This window comes from Tupaia chinensis, unplaced genomic scaffold (genome assembly GCF_000334495.1).
Source record: "Tupaia chinensis unplaced genomic scaffold, TupChi_1.0 Scaffold000636_1, whole genome shotgun sequence".
In the NCBI taxonomy this organism is placed as follows: domain Eukaryota; kingdom Metazoa; phylum Chordata; class Mammalia; order Scandentia; family Tupaiidae; genus Tupaia; species Tupaia belangeri.
In genome coordinates this window covers 350,066-369,341 of record NW_006160157.1, presented here as the reverse complement: position 1 = coordinate 369,341, position 19,276 = coordinate 350,066, and positions in this window count along the sequence as shown.

The following is a 19,276-nucleotide window of genomic DNA, read 5'->3' as shown; positions in this document are numbered from 1 at the left end:
TCTCACCTTCTCTCTCTCTCTCTCTCTAGCTCTCTCTCTAGCAAATACACATATCCTATAGCAGATCAAAATGTAAAGAAATTATAATAGTTGTATAATATGTTGTAATTTTGACATGCTATCATTTTTTAGCCATTCTTCTATCATAGAGTATCTAATCTGTTACTCATTTTTATCAATTTTAACACCCCTATGACTTACGTTCTTATATATGATATTTGTCTCCATCTCTAATTATTTCCTTAGGATAAATACCTTGAAGCAGATAAAAACTTAGGTCAAACTAAGTTTTCTGGTTATACAGTGACCAAATCTTTTTCAAAAATGTTGTGCCAGTTCAAATTTTTATCAGAAATTTTGAAGAGCTCCCAAGACCAGGATACTTTGCAAATCTTATAAAAACCTTTAAGCATCTTACAAGTCAGAGATTATGTAGGTTTTCTAAGCAGTTTTCTTCCAATCGGCATTTCTAAACATTGTTCTTTGTCATTAGAAGGAATTCACAATATGCAAGTTGCACTAAATTATTGTTTTCCAACACTGAAATTTTAACCCCATTGCGGATGACGAAAGCTATGATTTTAGTCATCTCAACAGGTCTCCTGAATTCCCTTCTCTGCCTTAGAACATTCTTTTATTTATTTTTTAGAACAATTTTTCAATCCTTATGATCACAGTAGACTTGGATTCAAACTACTAGACCTTTCAATCTGGAAAAAAATGATGTAAAGCTATTTGATGATGATGATGTGCATAGTAATGTCTTTGTCTTGACTGATATGCAAGGTATTTTTTTCTGGAAAAAGAAATATAATACACTGTAAAGATGTATGTAATTCAATCTAATATAAACAAGATTATGATAATAATAACAAAAAGAAAAATATCTACTAGACCTTTCCATATACACAGGAAGTAGAGAATAGACCCAAGACTGTCCATTGCAATATGACCATATGATTCTACTAGAGCCAATCAAAGTATTTTCTAAGGGTTTTTATACAAGTTAGCAAGAATTCTAGCAGAAGATATACCTAGGCTGTAGGAAGCCATCTAGACTGCCACACAGAGAGTCTGTTTGCAGAATTAAGTCAAGTAGAGACAAGCAAAATAATGAAAGAAAACCCTACTGAAAATACCTAATTTCCAGGGTGCAGCTACATTTGAAGTTGGCTTCATTCCTAAATTTCATGAGACAATAATTACTAGTTAGCTGAAATTGGCTGTAAGGTTTTGTTTTTTGACACTTTTATGCAAAAAATCCCATTGAATATACAGTTTCAAATTATCCTACAGAGCGAAAGGAAACACAAAATCGTAGACCAAGCCAGAACTTCATTGACTAGAATGTGGTTCATAGTTTGGTGGAAAAATATGTCAATTTGAACAGAACTACATGTCTAATGAATGAAACCAATTCTTAGGTTAATGAAAATGAAAGAGCTTATAGAAATGTACTCATTAGCTCTTAGAAACTATATGCCTGCTCTTCTCATAGATATGACATAAGAAAGCTCCTATTCATGTCTTATATCTTGTTATTCACTGTAGAAGGACAGAAAAACGAGTAAAATTCCAGGCCATCACTTCAAAGAATTATTAATTTAATTTGACAAATGCTCCTATATGTACATTTCTTGTTGCTTGACAAAAAATGTTTAAAAACTGACCAGAGTGACTTACATCACTGTAGCATGGTCAACAGGGACGTTTTAGGATATACATTGTATACAGGACTAAATAGGGTCAACATTTTTTCCACATGTCAGCTCCAGGTATTGCTGTGATGCATTCTATGGAGGCATGCAGTGGCTAGAATGCCCTGTGGCCATAGAGTAGCACTGAACTGAAAGCCGGGAGGCCCCATGTAGGCGAGGCTTTAGACACAAGTAGTCATGACCTTGGGTTAATCATATGGTTCTCTGAGATCCTTCATATTCATCTATGCCACAGGCAGTTTGAGCTTCCTAGGCTCTAGCACTAACAGTTAAAGATTCATCTGTTAAAATAGAACATCTCAGGAACAGCAGTTAGCGTAATGGCTATGTCACTGAACTCCCATGTAATCGACTGCGGTTCGAGTCCTGGACCCGGTGGCTTAAACTCACGCCGGGCGTGTGTGTGCATGTGTGCCTAAGATCCCGAGAGGAGAATGGAGGAGAAGGGATTGCGGCGTGACCATCCCCCCCTTGGGGGGGGTGATTTCTCACTTTCTGTCTCTCTGTCTCTCTTTCTGGCTAGCGCACGCACCCTATAGCAAAAAAAAAAAAAAAAAAAAAAAAAAAAATAAAAAAATACTCAGAAACTATGCTTTTTTCAACCCTCACTTCATGTTCCACCTTGGTCAATACCCTAAGTTCTCTGAACAGAGATCTACACCCTAAGTACTGAAGACGGTTGAAAATACAAAATGAAAAAAGATATTCTAGGCAAACACTAACAGAAAACTTGTAAAGCTATATTAAAAACATAATTAATAAACATGTAACTATAGCAAATTGAGATAAAGCACACACCTTGTACCCATCATCTGGATGAAGAAATAACATTGCTAGCACTACCAGGTCCCATAGAAAACACGCGGTGTTTTTACTGATCATGATGTTTTCTCTTCTACCTTGAGATATAATGACAACTTTATGGTAATTAGATTCTTACTAAACTTTATAAATTTACTCGCATTGTTTTCAATTTTACATAAAACAGAATAATAGTGTAAGCATTCTTTTTGATTTGCTTCTTTAAGGTAGCATTATATTTGAAAAATGTTGCTAACTGCTGCAAGTTGTTTGCTTTTATTATCACGTAATGGCCCACGTGTGTCTGCTCTTGACTTATTGTCCCTCATAGCCCACCTTGCCTGAGCCCTGTGGTGCTGGAGCTGGGCCCTGCACATATTTCTCCTTTGCCAGCTAAAACACTCATGTTTTGTCAGTAGAGAGCACTGGAAAAAAAAAAAAAAAACGCAAAAAGCATCTAATTTCCTGATTCCAGTTGTTTTCTTCTTGCTCCTGTGGCTTACAGCTGCCAGCAACATCAGCCTCAGGGACATCTAGTGACACTCACCCTTCAGTGGTTGCAGTAGCATCTCAGTGGAAATGTCAAGGGGGTGTCAAAGCACTTGGAAGGAAGCTTCCTAGTGGCTTTCATGGACTCCCCAAGAGGAGGCTTCCCACTTGCCAATCCCGTTCTATGACATCTCAGCAAATTTCTCTGACATGAAGCAGGTCATAGCTGCACCCTCTCCATGAGGTCAAAAGCCTCATCTTTGGGTGGGAGGAGGCATTCTTTCAAGGTTCTTTCTTCCTTGGGTACAGTCCAGACTGCCCCTATGTCTGCTACGCCTGTATTGGTTAGAGTTCTCTTTGCCCTTCTTGGTAGATTAGCCCCTGCTGCTAACTAATCACCTCTTAAACTAAATTTTCAAGTTAGCAGCAAGTTTCTGTCTCCTCATTGAACCCTAATTAATATGTATTTCATAAATTGCCAGATATTTGCTAATTGTATTTGTTTTCTCAAGGAACCAACTCTTGGCTTTGTGGATCATCACTGCTGTATGCTTTCCCATATTCCCAATCTCTGATTTCACCATGTCCTTTCCTCTCCTTTGCTTGGGTTTCTTATGCTATTCGATTTCTAACTTCAAAATGGATGCATATTTTGTCATTTTTCAAAATCTTTCCTATTTTCTAATATAGATATTTAAGGCTACAAACTGCCCTTTCTGTACAACTGTAGAGTTTCATCATCCATTTTCCATATATAATATTTTGCTCTCATTCAGTCCAAAATATGTTATTTACCTTTTGGTTTCCTTATTCATTTGTTTATTTATTTATTTATTTATTTTTCAAGAGAGATTTCTGCTATAGGGAGAAATCACCCCTTAGGGATGCAGGGAGCCCCCCTCAAAGTAGATACAGTCTTTGTGCTATTGCTGCAGGGGGTATAAAAGCTCTAAACAAAGACAATCTGCTGCTGGGCTTTACAATGAGAAAAGACCTGAGCATTAGCCAGAGAAAGCCAGGAGAGGCTTCTTTAGAAACACAAGGCACTCTGGGACCAGCAGTTAGCGTAATGGCTATGTTCCTGTACTCCCATGTAGTTGACTGCGGTTCACGTCCCGGACCTGGTGGCTTAAAACTCACGCCGGGCGTGTGTGCGTGTGTGCCCAAGATCCCGAGAGGAGAATGGAGGAGAAGGGATTGCAGCATGGCCATCCTCCCTGGAGGGGTGATTTCTCACTTTCTGTCTCTCTGTCTCTCTCTCTCTGTCTGTCTGGTAAGCGCATGCGCCCTATAGCGAAAACCTCTCCAAAAAATAAATAAATAAATAAAAATAAAAAACACCACAAGGCGCTCCACAGCTGAAGCACACCTATGCCTCCCCTAGAAAAGAAGGAGCACAGAATGGCTCTGGGCACAGCATTCTCCAGCAGAGATGCCAGGTTCACCTGACCCTTGCTTTTTTTGTCTGTCCTTTCTCAACACACAGCCCTTCCCCTCGGAGTACCCTATCTCTTCACCCTCCGGCAAGGGCATGGGGGGATGACCATGCTGAAATCCCTTCTCCTCCATTCTTCCCTCAGGATCTTGAGCACTCACACATAAGCACCTGACATGAGTTTGAAGCTACTGGGTCCAGGACTCAAACCAAAGTCAGCTATATGCCATCTGCTGGTCCCACATCTTGATTTCCTTTTAATACATAGGTGACTGCCAAAGACTTGACAATTTTCTAGTTTTCTTTCTTATATTGACTTTTAACTTTTATTTGTCTTTTTATCAGTTAACAGTTTCTGCAGAGTATCAATTATTAAAATTTTTGAGCTGTCATGGCTGAAAAAAATGAATCATTTTTGTCTAAAATAAAGTTTGTCTATTATTAATATAGCTTGAAAAACTTTCTGTGGGTTGGAACCAGCAGGTGGTGTGATGTTTGAGGGAGCTGGACTCCCACATGGCTGACTGTGGTTTGAGTCCCAGACCTGGAAGCTTGCTTTCCTCTCTCTCTCTCTCTCTCTCGCTCTCCTCTCTCCTTCTCTGGTCAAATTAAAAATAAATAAATAAAGTTAAATAAAAACAATTCTTCAAAAAAAAAAAAAGAGAAAACGTTCTGTAGGTTAAAGTTTTCCTAGCACATATTTACTATTTGCACATTTTCAACATTTCTATATCCTTAGGTTTTTGATGTTTTTCTTTTTCTGCTTTTTATTTATTTTAGGTTTCTGCCACATGGTGAGTGTGCTCACCAGAGAGACAGAAAGAGAAGAAACACAGTGAGAGAGAGAAAATGAGAAAACATCCCCTGGAGGGATAGCCATGCTGCAATCCCTTCTCCCTTCTTCTCCTGGGATGTTGGCATGCATGCTCATGTGTTCAGTGTGATTTTCAAGCCGCCACGTCTGGGACTTGAACCATGATCAACAACGTGCTCAACAATGTGCACGGTCCAGTGCCTTAACTGTCATGCCACTTGCTGGCACCTAGATGTCTTTCTCTTACATAGCCTCACTGAAAATTTTAAAATTTACTCAGAAAATATTTACCAACTTTTGTTTCATTTTTACTTGAATACACACCGATATTTTGGGGTCGAAAGCTATCATCCCTTCATTTATCCACTGTTTGTCTTGTTTGATTAATATTGTTTCCCTTCTCAATTGCTTATTTTTGTAAGATGAGTTTTTTTATGTTTTTCTTTTTTCCATTCTGTTTCCATTCATTTAGTGATTATCCTAGAAATTAAAACATGCATATGTTGTCAAATTAGACAAAACATTTACCCTCCATTTAGATAACAAAAGCACCTGAAAATACTCTAACGCCACTTTAATCTTCTTTTTGACGTATTTTATGTTTAGCCAGAGTATTTTGGCTTGGACATTTTTAACTCTAAAGGACATTATCATAGCTGTTTAATACAATCAGTGTTTATTGACATTTACCTGCATAATTACACTTTTCCCTTAATACCCTTTTGCACCACATAACTTCCATCTGGGCTCACTTTTATTCTTCATAATCACCTTTACACTATCTTTACCGAGAAATTCCTATTGATCAATTTGTGCAAGCTTATTTCCTTGAAAATACCTTTATTTTACTCATATCCTTGATTATTATATTTGATGAGTTTGCAAACTAAAGTAGACAATTTTTCCTCCCTGCAGGTTGAAAATACCATTTCATTTATATAAGTTTTCATTTTTACAGTTGAGAAATAAGTTGTCAGTACTTCAAATGAAATTTGGAGATGGTCTTTTTGAATTCTTAAAGATATTTTTCACATTTTTTGTAATTTTATTATGGTGTGACTGTGTGCAGATTTTTTTATTTTTATTATAGTTGGAATCTTCTGGATGACTTTAATCTGTAAACTGAAGAATTTTTCACTTCCAGAAGTTTCTTGGCATATATATATATATATAAATATATAAAACATTTAATCACTGTACATCTTTACAGCTTACAGAATGGCTTTTCCCAGCTTAAATACAATGCATATTAATCAAGTCAAAGATATTATAATATATTAGGTCATTGGGAAAGTCATTACGTATTTTTTCTATGCAACAATGCATCATAATTTTTCCAATGACCCAACACATTATCGTCAACAGATAAGTTTTCATTTTTGTGTCTGTTAAATGTTTTTTTCCTCCCTGATCCCCTTGTTCCCACCTCCTATTACCCATCCCCTCCTATACTGTCTCTAGTATCTATGGCTGCTCTCCCTGTGGGCCATTATATTTTTAAATATTACATCTGTTCCTCCTTCTGGAACTCTGATCAAATGTTATGGATGTCTTATAGAATCCTCATACATTTACCTCCTCTATTTATTGTTTGTCTCTCTACATGCAAATTGTTTAAATTCTTCCTGTCAATTTTTTTTCTCTTTTTAAGGTTTTGGCATGTGCACTCACCAGACAGAGACGGAGAGAGAGAAAGTGAGAAATCATCCCCCAGGGAGGGGATGGCCACACCACAATCACTTCTCTTTCATTCTTGGGATTTTAGGCACTCACACGCATGCCCAGTGTGATATTCAAGCGGCTGGATCCAGGACTCCAACTGCAGTCAGTCATATGGGAGTCCAGCATCTTAAATACCACCCCACCTGCTGGTCCCCATCCTGCCAATTTTTTAATCAAATCATTCTCTGTATCCTATTTGTTTATGAACACTTCTATTAAGTTTTCTTTGTTTTAACTACAAAGGTAGAAATACTAACACAATAAACTTGAAACTTACATAGTTTCAATAGTTATCTACTCAGAGTCAATTTTGTTTCATTTTTATCTCTTTTAGCTTCTTCCACATCCATGACAATAGAAGCAATTCATCCATGGTGTATCATTTTATCTGTAAATATTTCAATGTGTTTTTCTTGTTTTAAAAAGTTTATTTCTTCAGAGAGAATGAGAGAGGCAGAGAGAGATGCCTCCAAACAGAGTCCCCATGACGTGATCTACCATCAGACTCAGCCAGCCTGATCAAGACCACATACATGTCCAGAGTGTACAGAGAGGTTTTGGGATGTGAACCAAGGACTTTCTTATGTGGGCACAGCTGTGTCTTTGCTACAGTTTGCACTCTTAACATGTTTTTTAAAAGACCAATTTTTTTCCAAAAATATTCACAATAATTTTAATACAAATTAAAATTTTTAAATCTTTCCTAATTGAACCACTTCTGTCATTTCAGGGTCTATTTCTATTGACTACCCTTTCTCCTCATCAGGGATCATTTTTTTCTGCTTATTTACATTTTTAGTAACTTGTCATAGATTTCAGATGAGTTAATGTACTTTACTTTCTTGTGAGTTTTGTTCTGGTGGGCAGGTACGGTAGTTGTGAATTAGCTTGAACTTTTTCTTTACTTTTCTTTTTGTTTTTAATTTTATTTGTCAGAGAACGCATTTGCTCATGAAACAGAGAGAAAAGTAAGAAAGCAACTTCTATAGTGCACGGTCATGCTGCAATCCCATCCCCCTCATTTTTCTGTCTTTTCAAGACTTGGGGCATGTGGGCACATGTGCCTGGTTTGTTTGAGTCCAAGTCTCAAACTGTACAGCTGGGCAGGTGGGATGCATTCGCCTTAATTACCATGTCACCAGACTGTTCATTTTAGGCTTTTGCAAGGCTTGACAACTAATATATGACCTTTTTGTAGACTTAGAAGTTAATATATTCAACAGGTTCTTTCCCTTCTGGCTAGTGGAAACTCAAATGATTTTCAGTTTGTTTGTTTGGGTTTTTTCTTTTTTATGGAGAGGATTTTTCTTATTGGGCGTGTGTGCTCACCAAAAAGACAAAGAGAGACAACAGAGAGATAGAAAGCGAGAAATCATGCCCCAGAGGGGATGGTCACGCTGCAATCCCTTCTCCTCCATTCTCCTCTCGGGATCTTGGGCCCGCAAGCACACGTGCCCTGGCATGAGTTTAAGCCACTGGGTCCAGGACTCGAACGCAGTCAACTACATGGGAGTCCAGCGACATAGCCATTATGCTAACTGCTGGTCCCATGATTTTCAGTTTTTGTGAACTGTGATTGTTCATGTTACTCTTCCCTAGCAGTCTTTGTGAACAGTTAAGATTGTTCAGCTTACTCTCCCCTAGGAATCATGTTATGACCATTATCCTTTGTAGTGTTTTTGAAGTTTTACCCTACTCGTGTGCAGATGGGTATCAAAACAAAAGTATAAATCCCTGTGCAGAAGTCTGCAGTTATTTCTCTGCAGCTTCCCATCTCTGTGATGCTCTGCAAAGTCTCTGCATCTCTCTGCTTAATTACTGTGCTGCTTTGGGCTCCCTCTTTGGGTACCATTTCAGTAACCGTCAGACACACTGCTCCAGTGAGTATAGGGCTTACTACCTTTCCCCTGCTTTGCTTTGCTTTTTGTTTGTTTGTTTGTTTTTGTTTGTTTGTTTGTTTGTTTTTGAGAGGTTTTTGCTATAGAGCACGTGTGCTTGCCAGAAAGACAGAGAGAGACAGAAAGCAAAAGATCACCCCCTGGAGGGATGGCCACACCACAATCCCTTCTCCTGCATTCTCCTCTCAGGATCTTGAGCACATACACACGTGCCCAGCATGAGTTTAAGCCACCACCAGGTCCAGGACATGGACCACGGTCGACTACATGGGAGTTCAGTGACATAGCCATTACGCCAACTGCTGGTCCCCTGCCCCGCTTTTCTTAGATCACATCTTTCTGGATTGGCTAGTTTTCAGTGTTTGGAAGCAGTTGTTTTATACCTTTTTTTCCCAGGGTTCTACTGTTCATAATGGTAAGTAAGCCCCATAGAAGTTAATCTTGCACTATCAGAAGCCTTATTTTCTTTTAATAGAAAACATAAATGTTTTATAATCTTTGGGTAATTATAATACCTGAAGTCTGTTTCTGCTATCTATTGTTTTTGTTGTTTTTTATTTACATTGTCTTGTTTCTTTTATGCCCATTTATCTTTGGCAGAATCGTGGACAACTGTACTTTTTAAAAATTATATAGTGATTCTCTAAGGCCTAAGATGAATGGGCACCTAGTAATACCATCAGAGGTGTCCGGTGGTATTACTAGTTTGGGATCACCTCAAACCTGGGGGAAAAATAACAAGGTAGATTGATTTCCTGCCACAAAATGTTTAGATATTTCCCCCTTTTCTTTATATTTTCCATTTCACTATCCCCTTAGGCATATTTTTCTGTGTTTGAAAAGAAAGACAAAAATGACTTTCGTCATAGGTTGCCCTAATCTCCTCAGGGTAAGGCTTTTTTAGGTCTTCATTGAATGTGAGAGAAAATTACTTATAAACTATATAGATCTTTCATTAAAAAAAAAAAAAAGAAAAGAAAAAATAGAAACATACCAGCAGTTGGCTTAATGGCTATGTCGCTGGATTCCCATGTAGTTGACCATAGTTTGAGTCCCGGACCTGGTGGCTTAAACTCATGCTGGGCATGTGTGCGTGCGTGCCTAAGACCCTGAGATGAGAATGGAGGAGAAGGGATTGTGACGTGACCTTCCCCCCAGGAGGGTGATTTCTCACTGTCTGTCTCTCTGTCTCTCTCTGTCTTTCTGGTGAGCACACACGCCCTATAGCAAAAAACCTCTCCAAAAAACGACAACAACAAAAACAATCGAAACAAAATCTCGGGTTTAACTTCTGTTTTTTGTTTGTTTGTTTGTTTTGAGTAATATTTACTATAGGGCGTGTGCACTCACCAAGAGACAGAAAGCAAGAAATCACTCTAGGGGAGTGACCACACCACAATCCCTTCTCTATTCTCTTCTTGTGATCTTGGGCGTGCACTCACACGTGCCTAGCATGAGTTTTAAGCTGCCAGGTCCAGGACTCAAACCATGGCTAACTACATGGGAGTCCAGGACATAACCATTACAGCATCTGTAGTCCCCTTTTTTGTTTTTGTTTTGTTTTGTTTTATTCCATCTCTAAGGGCCCTACAGTATGTCACTTTCACATATCCTTGGCCCAAAATAAACAAATGACTTTAGTGATCTGATACTCTAGTTGTTCTACTTATATCTCTAGGTTTCAATTTTTCCAAAATATTTAGTATTTGATGTGGCAGTATTCCACTAGTCTGTATGTGTGTGTGGGGGGGGGGGGGGGGGGGGGGGGTGTGTTTGGGTTTAGAAAAGGAAATAAGAAAAAAAAAAGTATTTGTGTGTGTGTGTGTATTCCTACTCATTTCATTATATCTTATATTTTTAGCAAGAGACAGTAATCTAATTAACCTAACACATGATTCCCAAGAGCAAAGCTTCAAAACTTATTCAAACTAATTTCTTTTCTCTTTTCTTTTCTTTTCTTTTCTTTTCTTTCTTTCTTTCTTTATTTGGTAAAAAATAATTTACAGATTTTTGCTATAGGGTTTTTTGCTTGCTGGAGAAAGAGAGAGACAGAAAGCAAGAAATAATCACCCACACGGTGGATTGCCACACTGCAATCCCTTTTCCTCCATTCTCCTCTTAGAATCTAGGCATGCACATACACTTGCCCTGGAGTGAGTTTTAAGCCTCCAGGCCAGAGACTCAAACCACAATCAACTATGTGGGAGGCCAGTGATGTATGCTATCTGCTGATCCCCAAACTAATTTCTTAAAAGGTTGAACTGATAAGTCTGAAAAAATGGTTTTCTTTCTTTTTAGCCCAATATGAGGCAGTGATTCTGGGTGTGTCTGCTCTGACACTAAAACTCTCTTTCATGTGGGATAATCTAAAATCTAGGTTTAAAAAGAGAGTGGAGTCAGCAGGTGGTGTGGTGGTTAAGGAACAAGGCCAACCATGAATCTTGTCCCAGACACAGAGGCTTGAAACATCATGCTATGTGCATGTGTGCCCCAGATCCCAAGAAGAACGGAGAAGAGGGAACCAGCAGTTAGCGTAATGGCTATGTCGCTGGACTCCCACGTAGTCGCCCGCGGTTCGTGTCCCAGACCCGGTGGCTTAAAACTCACGCCGGGCGCATGTGCGTGCGTGCCCAAGATCCCGAGAGGAGAATGGAGGAGAAGGGATTGCGGCGTGACCATCCCCCCTGGGGGGTGATTTCTCACTTTCTGTCTCTATGTCTCTCTCTGTCTGTCTGGCGAGCGCACGCACCCTACAATGAAAATCTCTCAAAAAAAAAAAAAAAAAGAACGGAGAAGATTCTGTGGAGTAGTCATTTCCCCTGAGGGGTGATTTTTTGCTTTCTCTCTCATTGTCTCTCTCCAGTGAACACGCATGCCCTATTGCAAAATCTAAAAAGAAAAAAAGGAAAATAAAAGTATTAGCAAGATTATTTGACTGTAAATTTATAGCCATGTTATTCAATTGTATTTACCTATGATAAAGCTTATACTTGAACTCTAGTTCTGTTTCCTAAGTCTTATTTCTCAATTGGTGCTTCCGACACTTGAAAAAAAGTTCCCTATCCTACCAACTCCTCCATAATGAAGAAGAAAAGCATAACATTATGTATTTTAAAAATACTTTTCCAGGGCCCAGAAAGTAGTGTGGTAGTTAAGGCATTGGACTCCCACATGGCCGACCACAGTTTGAGTCTCACACTTAATGCCCTGAAAACCGCACCAGGTGTATGCATGTGCATGCCCAAAATCTCAGGATGAGAACGGAGGGGAGGGGATTGCAGCATACTCATCCCCCACACCCCACCTCCAGGGGGGTGATTTCTTGCCTTCCCTCTCACTGTTTCTCTATGTCTTTCTCTCTTGTGAATACACACTCCCTGTAGCAAACCCCCAGCTACCTTTCTTTAAATAGACGTTTTCATTTAATTCCTGGCAAAAATTTCAGTGATAAATCATGAAAAGGAAACAAATTCTGTGTAGTGGTGTGGTAATTGAGATGGGAAAGAGGGCTAGTTCCACCTTTTCACTACTCAGAGAATAACTTGCTTATCCCAACTACTAAGTCAAATGGTGCTTCAAAAATGCCTTTCTAGTCAGCCTGTGGCCTGGTAGTAAGGGCAGCCAGATTATACATGGCCAGCTCCAGTTTAACTCCCAGACCTGGCAGCTTGAGAAACATGCCAGACATGTGTGCATGTATTCCCAAAATTCTGAAAGAACTGGAAGAGAAGGGATTGCAGCATGACCATTCTTCATGAGGGGTTGCTTTCTCCTTCTCTCTCTGGTGAGTGCACATGCCCTCTGGTAAGATTAGAAAAAAAAGAGAGAGAGAGACCTTATCGTAGTATATAGTTTTACAGTTTATGTGTATGCAAAATAAGTATTTTATATTATTTTATTTCTCAAAATAGTTAAGATCTCTTTTCATCCTTTTCATTCAATGCCTGATCTAAACCACATCAGATAATTAAGTATTGGGAAGACCTTTGCATTTTTTTTTACTTCTTTGGCCAGAAGATAAGAAAAACATTTAAGAAGTAGCTAAAGCTATCTCAAGGCAGAATGGTAAGAATTAAAGAAATTTGGTTACGTACATTTAAAATTATTAGCCCTGAAATCTCTGCTCTCTGTGCACTCCTGAAATCCTTCTGGATTCTGGAGTCTGGGACAGGCTGAGACCAGCCTGCGTTATAACTCAATCACAAGTCCACACGATTGGTTATACACCCAGAGACAACATCATATTGGATGACTAAAGAGTGTGTTTGAGTGTAAAAAAAGTTAAAAGGTCAGAAAGGTAAACAGAATCAGGGCCATTGAGAGCTTTATAGGTCATTAAAAAGATTTTAAAAGCCATATGCTGTCTAAGAGGCAGCCAAGATAGAGTTTGTAAGATGGGAGAAATACGATCTGTAGATCAAGCCCTAGTAACGCTGGCAGCAGCAACATTCAAAACCATCTGCAGCCAGTTTAGCAAACAATCTGGAATGCAACCAGGAACGAATTAAAATAGTCAATCCTGGAAGAAAAGAACGCCTAGTGTGGATGAGTGAAAAGTTGCTTGCTAGAGAATACAGAGTTGGTAATCTTACAATATTCTAGATTGTACAATATTTGTTTTGTAAAACACAAATTTCTCCACCAATGTAATATGGAGATTGGAAGTTAAATTGAGGACCCTTCAGAGAAACCTACATAGCAGAACAACCACTCCTAGATCGTGATCACAAATCCTTATCTCAGCAGTCCTACTAACATGAAGTGCAGTCTAATAGGAAGGGGATGAATTCAGCTCTGCCCTAACCTGTGAGGGATAGTGCTTCCCTGGCCAGCTGTAGAAGTTCAATAATGTCAACAATAATCATTGGTTTCTAGCCAGCTAGTGAAATAATACTCCTTGAAGATACTTTAAGAGGATGTTTAGATCAGAACTTTATAGGACAGCAACATAATTTGTTGACATTTATCAAGTATGAACTGCCATCATTCAGTAAACTTATGCTGTTTCTTATAGAGCAATTAAAAACAGAAATAAACACTAACATTACTGAGTACAATTACTATGTGTGAGCATAGTGATGTGTGCTTTATATAAACTCAGGTAATGCTGACACTGTGAAGTGTTCTTATTAGTATTTTGCTTCTTTTTAGCTAAGTGCCAACATATTCTTTAATTCTTAAAGATAAAGATATTTCATTTTTTATGAGAATTATTTTATTTAACTTTATTTATTTATTTATTTTAATTTCACCAGAGAGGGACACAGAGAGAGAGAGAGAGAGAAAGTGAGGAAGCAAGCCACCAGGTTTGGGACTCGAACCATGTTTGACCATGTGAGAGTCCAGCATCCTTAACCATCATGCCACCTGCTGGCTGCAAGATAAAAATATTTCTAACACTTCAAATATCCTTGTCAGAAAAGGCCATGCTCTGCCCTTCGAAATCATCAAACCAAACAATCTCTAATAATGAGCATGGCGATTCACTGCAGAAGTATGTGCAGAAGCTGATGAAATCAAATATCCCTAATGACATACCATTCCTGGGAAAGAAACTTTCTCATCCCCATTTTACAGATAAGCCAAGACACCATGAAATTCAGTAGATTCTACTTTACTGTGGGGATAGAACCAGAATCTGTTACTTTAAAATCATTTACAAATCTATGGGAACCAGCAGTTAGCATAATGGCTATGTCGCTGGACTCCCACGTAGTCGACCGCGGTTCGCGTCCTGGACCTGGTAGCTTAAAACTCATGCCGGGCGCGTGTGCATGTATGCCCAAGATCCCGAGAGGAGAATGAAAGAGAAGGGATTGCAGTGACCATCCCCCCTGGGGTGTGATTTCTCGCTTTCTGTCTCTCTGTCTCTATCTGTCTGTCTGGCGAGCACACACGCCCTATAGCGAAAACCTCTCAAAAAAAAAAAAAAAAACATTTACAAATCTAACCACAGAATGTTCTAGATTTAGTCCTAGAATCCTAGTTCCATTTCATTCTGGCAATGATGAAACTTCCAGGTAGGAGTGACTGAGAGAATGAATCTATCTTTAGTTTGCCTGTTCTCCCCCCTGAATACATCAAAATCTGCATTAATTACTGAATACCTACTGAGCGAGCATTATTCCAAACCTGCCTCCCTCTTTTGCTGTCCCGTAATCACTGTGTCAGTATAATTTCAGACACTAAGGATGAGCTTTTGTATCCACCTGAAGTTACAAGTCAGAACTTTAGGCACAGAGACTTCTACAGAGGTGATCAACTTCTGCAGCTCTTGGTCCCAAAATAACTTTCTTCAGCCAAAATAACATTCCATTTGAATGCAGTCTTGAAAAGCCATGCCCCATTGCACTTTTTAAGAGATCTATGGATACTTTAGTTTTACTCCTCTTTACAGCAAGAAAGAGGTTTACAAGGGTTAGCCAACAGCACCATCCTGCCGCTTGACATTTCATGCTCACTGTTTATTGACTTTACTTACAAAGCCTGACAGAATATTGATGACGAATAGTGAGAAATTTTGAAATATGTTTAAACCTCTTAAAAAAATAGCACCTGGCCAAACTTGGGTAGGTAAAGATGCATTAACTACAAGATAGAAGTGTTTGACAGAACTACATAGCAACCGATGGAAAGTTAAGATGACTACATGAAGATTTTTGTTAGTTTTATCATGAATCTTTGAAGATGAACAGTAACAAGAATAACCCACTTGAAAGAAGGGTAGATTTTATACATGCATTTTGAGAAGATTCAAACATCATATAAGATTTAGATATGGGATACTATAATGCAGTCGTTAGGCACTGCATAGTAAAACCCCATGTGACTGGGGTTCAAGTCCTAACCCCAACAGTTTGAAAAGCATGGCTAGTGTGGAAGGGGTGAATACAAGTGGACCCAGGAAAACTGAAGAAAAAAGGATTATATTGTGTCCAGGTTGTAATGGGTGGGGAGTTCCTCTCATGCCTTCAGGCACACACAAACACACATAGAGAGAGAGAGAGAAATCTGATCATTTTAAGTAGAATGGGTGCTTTTTAATTAGAACTGCATTTTGAGGGCTAGTCTAATTTATGAACATGGAAGTACTTTTAGATACTCTAAAAAATATTAAAAAATCAAATGTATATAGAGATATACAAATGTATATCTCTATATTATTAGTAGTATTGATAGCAGTTCATCCTTGGAATAAAGTTTACGATAGGCAGAAGTTATTTTTTGTCTTTATTGCCTCTTTACACACCAGACATAATATGAATTGGAATTAAGTGCTTTAATAGCTAATTCAACAGAATGTCTTTGATGATTATTCCATTTAAACTGAATACCAACTGCTGTTTTCCTAATTTACAAAATTTTATAGCAAAGGAAAAACTCAGAAATTAGACTGAAATATGCTGAGGAGTAAGAATAAATGCCATGTATTCAAACCTCAATATTTCCCAGGCACATCCTAAATAGTTTACATTCAGTGTTCATTTAATCAACCCTGTCCCATTAATAGACCTTTAGAGATGAGGGCTTCAATGGTGATAGCCAATGGGCATGTGTAGTTACTATTTAAAAGCATAAAGGGAAATTTAACTTATAAATGTCTAAATCAATGCTTTAAGATCCAGAATTTTATCATATTCTTTTTTTTTTTTTTCATTTTTAAAATTTTCCAGAGGGCATGTGACTGGACAGAGAGAAACAGAGAGGGAAAATAAGAAAGAACTCCCTCCATTGGGGGCTGTTCACACTACAATCCCCTCTCCTCCATTTCTCCTTTCAGGAAATATGCCTTTGTAAACATGTCCCATATGTTTTTCAAGTCACAAGGTCCAGGACTCAAATCACGCAGTCAGCCATGTGGGATCCAGTCACCCCCTGTGACACTGGGTGGCCTGATCTTGGCATATTCTGTAGATAACATTGTTATGGGTGCATAAAATGTCTACATATTTATTTCAGTTATATTTTCATGTAGTATTTTCATACATTTATAAAAGCAGAACATTTCATATATAAATATAGATAATATGCAAATATAAAGATGCACACATGCACACACACACGCATATATATATATATATATATATATATATATTCTGAAAATAAATGGCATTAAAAGTTTAATTAGCATGTGGTTCAACAATTCAACTTCTGAAAATATCCCCCAAAGAATTGAAAGCAGGGATTTAAGCAGATGCTTGTACTCTCATATTCACAGTAGCATTATTCGCAACAGCCAAAAAGTGAAAGTAACACAGGTGTCTATCAAAGGATAGGTGGACAGGTATCTATCAAAGGATAAATGGTATATACATACCACAGAATAGGACTCATTCTTAAAAATAAAGGAAATTCTGGCAATTATCACAACATAGATTAATAGTGAAGACATTATAAATAAAATAAGCTAGCACAAAATGATAAATACCACGTGGTTCACTTACAGGAGGTAACTTCTGTAGTCAAACTCATAGAGAAAGTAGAACACTTGTCAGGGAGTGGGTGAGAATGGAATTGGATGTTATCATTGATATTTAATGGATAGAGACTCAGTTAAATAAGAGGAAAGAATTCTGGAGGTACATAGTGATAAATGTATTTAAAACTACATAACTATATACTTAGAAATTATTAAAGTGGCAAATTTTATGTTGTGTAGATTTTATCCCATTAAAAATAAATTAAATGTGGGTAGCAAGTATAGAACTGGTTAATTCAAAGACAGCATGGCCAGAAAATATATTTCAAGAAGCATCTAGATTAATACCCTGTGATGGGTTCATAATGAGTCACTTAGGGAAACTAAGATTTGAAGCTATAGTTAACATTCTGCATTGCTATCCTACCATACCCTCTATTAGTCTGATAAAGCTTTCATGACCAAATCCCACATATTGGGTAGATCAAACGACAGTTTATTTACTCAGTTCTGGAAGCTGGAAATCTAAGATCTAGTGCCAGAAGAGTTGGTTTCTGGTGAGACCTCTGTCTGGTTTGCAGATGGCAACCTTCAGAAGGCTACCTTCCTGCAGTGTCCTCACATGTCCTTGTCTCTGTGTATATATACCCCTCATATCTCTCCTCTTCCTGTAAGGACACTCACACTATTCAATCAGAGTCCCACTTTACAACCTCACTTAACCTTAATTACCTCCTTAAAAGCCTTCTTTCCAAATAACGGGCACACTTGTAGCTAGAGCTGCAGCATATAAATTTGGGAGGACAGAATTTACTCCATAACAGACCCCTACGTACTTTACCAAACCACTTCATAGCATCCTCATCATAGACAAACTACTGACCAAACTCTCAAAATCCTCATACTATCCATCTTTAAAATTTCTCATTAGATAACAAAGTAATCATGATTGTGTTGCCAACTGAATCGAAATTCTAAAGATGGTAGATTAGCTGAGAATGCAGTACACAGTTCTCTGGGGAAAACTGTATGCTCAATTATTCAATAAGAAAGCACAGAGCATTACACCTTTGCATAGTACCACATCCATCATACCAGATAACTGCATCTTCATCTATCATTTGGTACACTAGAAATAAAATTGTTATAACAGAACATCAATGAAGACTGCTTTGAAACTAACGACTTAATTTCAATAAATGGCTTGGCCGCTCCCCTGATTCCATCTCACGCCGCAGTAACATTATTTGTGGTTCACATTCTATCCCTCTCTCATTCGCTCTCTTTTTTTTTGTCTTTTTATTTCTTTTTTTTTTTTTTTTTTTTGGAGAGGTTTTCACTGTAGGGCGTGTGCACTTGCCAGACAGACAGAGAGAGACATAGAGACAGAAAGCGAGAAATCACCCCGCCAGGGGGATGGTCACGCCGCAACCCCTTCTCCTCCATTCTCCTCTGGGGATCTTGGGCATGCACGCACATGCGCCCGGCGTGAGTTTTAAGCCACCGGGTACGGAACATGAACCACAGTTGACTATGTGGGAGTCCAGCAACATAGCCATTACGCTAACTGCTGGTTCCCTCTCATTCTCTCTTAATGAAAGTTTAATGATTAAATAGACCAAACAAAAGCTTCTTCAAACCCATAGGTTGTATACTACACGCATATTTTCAATTTTTGCCAGTTAAATATTGTCCAGCTTTCAAAAAGTGGTAGGTTGCTAACTTGCGGATAATACTCTCCTTCATCTGAACCACACAGATCTGGGTTCATAGACACTGACTAGCTCTTATCCTTTAGGATGTGCCTCTCTCTCTCTTTTTTTTTAAGTTAATTTCAAATATTTCAAGATATTCAGACTATGATATCATTTATCTATCATTATAAGTACCAAAAATTAGATATTCCAATTGAAGTAAACTATTAGGTTGATGCAAAAGTAATGGAAGTTTCGCACTGTTGAAATTTGCCATTTGATATGG